Genomic DNA, 6,033 nt, shown 5'->3' with positions numbered 1-6,033 from the left:
TGTGGTATGCGGGCCTCCCTCTGCTGTGGCCTCTCCCGTTGCGGAGCACAGGCTCCGGACGCGCAGGCTCAGCGGCCATGGCTCACGGGCCCAGCCACTCCGCGGCATGTGGGATCCTCCCGGACCGGGGCGCGAACCCGGTTCCCCTGCATCGGCAGGCGGACGCGCAACCACTGCGCCACCAGGGAAGCCCAGTACATTCTTTTTTTAAAAAATTATTTATTTATTTTTGGCTGCGTTGGGTCTTTTTTGCCACGTGCAGGCTTTCTCTAGTTGCGGTGAGCAGTGGCTACTCTTTGTTGCGGTGCGTGGGCTTCTCATTGTAGCTCCTCTTGCTGCGGAGCATGGGCTCTAGAGTGCAGTCTCAGTAGTTGTGGCGCACAGGCTTAGTTGCTCCATGGCGTGTGGGATCTTCCCAGACCAGGGCTCTAACTCATGCCCCTGCATTGGCAGGCAGATTCTTAACCACTGTGCCACCAGGGAAGCCCTATTAGTACATTCTTAATAATTATTTTAACATAAAATATGCATTTTTAATGTCATAATTAATCTTTATAGCAGGTACTCTTGAAAAAATAAATATTCATTTATCCTTAAACTGGCTGATAGAATTTTAACATATAAAGCCTGTAAGGAAATTATTTCTCCTCCGACCTATATTTAAAGTAAATTGTCAGATATTGAATTCAAATCCAAACAGCATGGTGTATGAGTCAGGGTTCTTCTGAGAAACAGAACCAATAAGATATATATAGATATATACAAAGACTTTTATTGAGAGAGATTGAGGCATACAATCATAGAAGGTGGGAAGTCCCACCATCTGCTGTCTGCAAGCTGGAGGCCCAGAAAGGCTGGAGGTGTGGTTACAAACCCAACAGCCTGAGAACTAGGGGAACCAATGGTGTAAGTCCCAGAGACTAAAGCCCTGAGAACCAGGAAAAGAGAAGATAAATGTCTCAGCTCAAGCAGAGGGCAAATTCACCCTTCTTCTTGCCTTTTGTTCTATTCAAGCCCTCAGTGGATTGTATGATGCCCACTGGAAGAGAGACATAGTGTGCTTTACTTAGGCTACTGATTGAGGTGCTAATGTCTTCTGGAAACACCCTCACAGATGCACCCAGAAATAATGGTTTGCCAGCTATGTGGGCATCCCGTAGCCCAGTCAAGGTGACACATAAAATTAAGCATCACACATGGCATGTTGATATCATTGATGTTGTAACACTGGTTAGATAGGATGCAAATGACTACACTCCCAGGTTTATGGATCATAGACAAGATTAGGGATGCCAGAAATGATACTGCAGTCATACAGCTATTTGGACCTCAAATGGCTGAAAAGATTTTTCTTGAGTATCAAGGCCAAAGCCCAACCTTGATGCATTCTTAACAGAGATATGTAAACTTAAATTAAGCTGAGTCACACTGACCTCTTCATGAAAACTATTAGGAACCATACAAGCCATTAGAAAATACAGTGAAAAATATCACACTTGGAATTGCAGCAAAATATAAATTATCTAGGAGTAAACTTTTTAAGACCTGTTTAATGCTTATGAAAAAAAAAACCCCTAGAAAAGCCTCATTAAGGAACATTAAAAAAATTAAGACTCATGAATAGAGGACATAGCTTGTCACTGGTTAAGGAGACTCAGTATTATTCAATAGTCTAAAGATGCCAACCCTTTAAAAATTAAATCAAGCTTCTTCCCCCTCCCCCCGCATCCACCCCGGCCCCAGGAACTTGAAAATTAATACTAACGTTCAACTGGAAAAATAAATATCTAAGAATAGTCCTGAAAATTCTTTAAAAGTGGGATTGGGGGAGGGACTTCCCTGGTGGTGTGGTGGTTATAAGTGAGATTGGGGGAGAGTATTTGGAGGGTAAGACTATCTCCACTAAATATTGAAATTTTTTATAGCATTACCTACAGTATCTATAGAGTTGGAACTGGAATAAGAACAGACATGTCAATTGAACAGAATATTCTAGAAATAGCTCATAATTTATGGGGAGCACAAATACACAAAACCCTAAGTACATTAAGGCAACATTTAATCAACAAAATAAGATAATTCAATAAATTACATTTGCTCAATTTACTACCCATTTGGTTAAAAATATCCCACTCGTAAATATCAAACAATTTCTGATGAACTAAAGATTTAACCACAAAACCATTTTATTACTAAAGAATTTTAAATCTCTATCCCTATCTATATCCATTCTTAGGAAGGAAGAGGAATTTATAAACATGATACAATAATCAGAGGTAAATAATGGGAAAGACTGATGAATTTACTTAAAAGTTGAAAACTTCTGCATGAAAAACACACTATAAGACAAATGGTGAGCTAGCAAAAGCATTTTCAAATATATAGGACAAAAGGTAAATTTCATTGCTATGTAAAATATTTACAAATCAATTTAAAATAAAAGACCAAGCAATCCACAGAGGAAAAGAAGTGGTAAATGACTGGTAAACAAAAACTATTCAACATTTCTCAATATTAGGAATCTCAAATTAAAACAAGATGCCAGTTTTTCTCATTTATCAGACAGTCAACAACAAAAGCATATTTGAAATTGCCCAGTGATGATGCTTGTATACACACTGGCTTGATGGGAATACAATGGAGGATCCTCTCTGCCAGGCAACAGTGAACATTCCTTTTGGAATTTAGGAATGTATCCTGCATCCACGCTCGGCTGGGTACATAAAGTGGTGTGTTGAAAGATGTTCATTATAGCATTTTTAATGATAGTAAACAGTTGAAATATCTTAAGTGTCCACAGGTGGTATTTTGTTTAAGTAAATCACGATAAATCCAGACAGTGAGGTAGGCTACAAGTCCTGGTGTTGGAGAGACTGCTCAACTAATCTGTTAAGTGGAGTCCCGCTTAAGATAACATGTACTATATGATCTCATAGGTGGAAGGGTCCAAACACCTATTTTTGGTGATTATTTCTGGGGCCTGGAGCTGGAGACTGGAGTGGGATGGGAGATCTGGTTTTATTTCTGTATCAGTTGGATTTCAGTTGCAGATGACAGGAGTGACTCTAGTTGTGTTAAGCAGAGATTGATTTAATAGTTATTTCTTAATAAATGCTGGAGAGGGTGTGGAGAAAAGGGAACCCTCTTGCACTGTTGGTGGGAAGGTAAGTTGGTGCAGCCATTGTGGAAAACAGTTGGAGGTTCTTCAAAAAACTAAAAATAGAGTTACCATATAATCCAGCAATCCACTCCTGGACATATGTCCAGAGAAAATCTAATTTGAAAAGATACGTTCACCCCAGTGTTCACTGCAGCACTATTTACAATAGCCAAAACACAGAAGCAACCTAAGTGTCCTTTGACAGATGAATGGATAAAGAAGATGTGGTATATACACACACACACACACACACACACACACACACACACACACACAATGGAATATTATTTAGGCATAAAAAGAATGAAATAATGCCATTTGCAGCAACATGGATGGACCTAGAGATTATTATACTAAGTGAAATAAGCCAGACAGAGAAAGACAAATACCATGTGATATCACTTATATGTGGAATCTAAAATATGATAAAATGAACTTATTTACAAAATAGAAACACACTCACAGACATAGAAAACAAACAAACTTTTGGTTACCGGAAGTGAAAGGTGGGGAGGGATAAATTAGGAGTTTGGGATTAGCATACACACACTACTAGATATAAAATAGATAAACAACGAGGTCCTACTGTATAGCACAGGGACCTACATTCAATACCCTGCAATAAACCATAATGGAAAAGAATATAAAAAAGAAGAAAAAGTCATATATATAAGACTGAATCTCAGTGCTTTGTGACCACCTAGAGGGGTGGGATAGGGAGGGTGGGAGGGAGACGCAAGAGGGAGGAGATACGGGGATATATGTATATGTACAGCTGATTCACTTTGTTATACAGCAGAAACTAACACACCACTGTAAAGCAATTATACTCCAATAAAGATGTTAAAAAAAAAAAGACTGAATCACTTTGTTGTATACAAGAAACTAACAAAACACTGTAAATCAACTATACTTCAATTAAAAAAATAATAAAAAAATTTAAAAATTAGTTATTTCTTCTATAACCCAGTATTTGTGTTCCTTAAAAACTTTGTGTTCTTAAAAAAAAAAAAAACCCACAACTTTGTGTTCTTCAAAATTAATAATTACAGAATATATAGGTTCAGTGCAGATCACTCAAAACTTATGTCATTTTGCATCTAGGGCACCAGCAAAAACAATGATTTGAACCTCAGAGGGCACTTGGACAGGTGACTGAACATTGCCGGAGTTGGCCTCGGGATGTTTAAAATGAATAAAGACAAATGAATGAAAATGCTGGCTTTTGGGCTGAGGAAATGCAGATGGAAACTCCAAACCTGGAAGAAAGAGCAACCTATTCTGCGCAAAGCTTGACAAGGCTGGGTGCGTCTCTTCTTGGGGGAGGGAGCCGTGGGTGCAGGCAATCCTCTTTAATTTTCTTAGGGTAGAGTAGAGAAGCATTCTGCTGTGGAGCTGAAGATTTTTCTTTTCCTGTTCCTCTTGTTCAGAAAAAACTATGTGTGAATCAAGACAATTGTCATGTTACTGTCACATCATCCCCTGACTCTCAGTCCTACATGAGCTATTTTGGAGTCTTAGGAAGAGGCCTTGCGGCAGAACAGACTGTACATGGAGTGAGGGGCCTACAGAATTGTCAGAGGGCTGGAGGAGGGGCTCCAGGGTGGTCATCTGGGGGACTCCAAGAACAAGTTGGGGCACTGGCCCTCTAGGGGAGCCACTACCTGGTACTGGAGGGGACTAGGAGACCACCAGTGAAACTGCTGAGTTCAAATATGCACTCTCAATGCATCCAAAAAATAAGGAGTGGTGCATGAATGTGTTGTGGATATGTGATAAAGCAAAAAAAACATGTGAACAACAGTAGGATCTAGATGGTGGCTATATGGGTGTTCACTCTACAATACTTTCAACTATTATGTATCCTTGGAAAGGTTCATAATTAACCAAAACAAAACAAACTAACAAAAAAAAGACATGTTTTTCTCTTTCTGACTTACTTCACTCTGTATGACAGACTCTAGGTCCCATCCACATCTCTACAAATGACCCCATTTCATTTCTTTTTATGGCTGAGTAATATTCCATTATATATATGGAATCTAGAAAACTGGTACACATGAACCTATTTGCAGGGCAGGAATAGAAATGCAGACATAGAGAATGGACGTGTGGACACAGGGTGGGAAGGAGAGGGTGTGATGAATTGGGAGATTAGGTTTGACATAAATACACTACCATGTCTAAAATAGCTAGCTAGTGGGAACCTACTGTATAGTACAAGGAACTCAGCTCGGTGCTCTGTGATGACCTAGATGGGTGGGGGGGGAGGTCCAAGAGGGAGGGGATATATGCATACATAGAGCTGATACACTTCACTGTACAGCAGAAACAAACACAACATTGTAAAGCAATTATACTCCAATTAAAAAACAAAAACAGACTTGTAGCATCTGTCTATAGCTGCTATTGCTCTAACTGCCCCTTTAGGTGCCTGAGGCTGTGACTGGACCCTGGAAGGGCAAGTCTGGCCCCTTCACAGACACATCTGCCCTGGCCACGGTGATTGGGCTGGAGCTGCAGGAGATCACCTTTCTTACCCTCTATCACCGCACCTGCCATCAGCAATGTCCCAAGTAGCAGGAAGATGGCCCCCACCTCGCCCGTGCTTGCCTTCTTGTTTTGCAAATCTTGCAAGTGTGCTTTTAATTTGAAGAAGCTTAGTTTGACTCCTTGATTCAAGAAAATCTGAGAATCATGGTTCTTAGCTTCCAGGTGTCTGCAGTTTAGGGTTGACCAGAAGAAAATCATACTGAGTGAAGTAAGTCAGACAGAGAAAGACAAATATATGATATCCCTTGTATGTGGAATCTAAAAAAATGGTACAAATGAACTTATTTCCAAAACAGAAATAGAGTCACAGATGTAGAAAA

The 6,033-nt window shown here is 39.9% G+C and overlaps 1 protein-coding gene across 3 annotated transcripts in view; it reads left to right on the top strand.

Annotated features, from left to right (window-relative positions):
* Nucleotides 1-4,859, top strand: part of SETD4 (SET domain containing 4) — a 468,053-nt gene extending 463,194 nt beyond the window's left edge. For 2 of the 3 annotated variants that reach the window (XR_008618003.1, XR_003680787.2), the window contains one exon: nt 4,265-4,859. The gene's annotated coding sequence lies outside the window, so the exon portion shown is untranslated. The remainder of the gene's footprint in view (nt 1-4,264) is intronic. The other variant, XR_008618004.1, reaches the window with a different exon arrangement.
* Nucleotides 4,860-6,033: the final 1,174 nt, after the last annotated feature.

The sequence above is a fragment of the Physeter macrocephalus genome, chromosome 8, assembly GCF_002837175.3.
Source record: "Physeter macrocephalus isolate SW-GA chromosome 8, ASM283717v5, whole genome shotgun sequence".
NCBI lineage: Eukaryota > Metazoa > Chordata > Mammalia > Artiodactyla > Physeteridae > Physeter > Physeter macrocephalus.
This window is presented reverse-complemented; position numbering and strand designations above follow the sequence as displayed.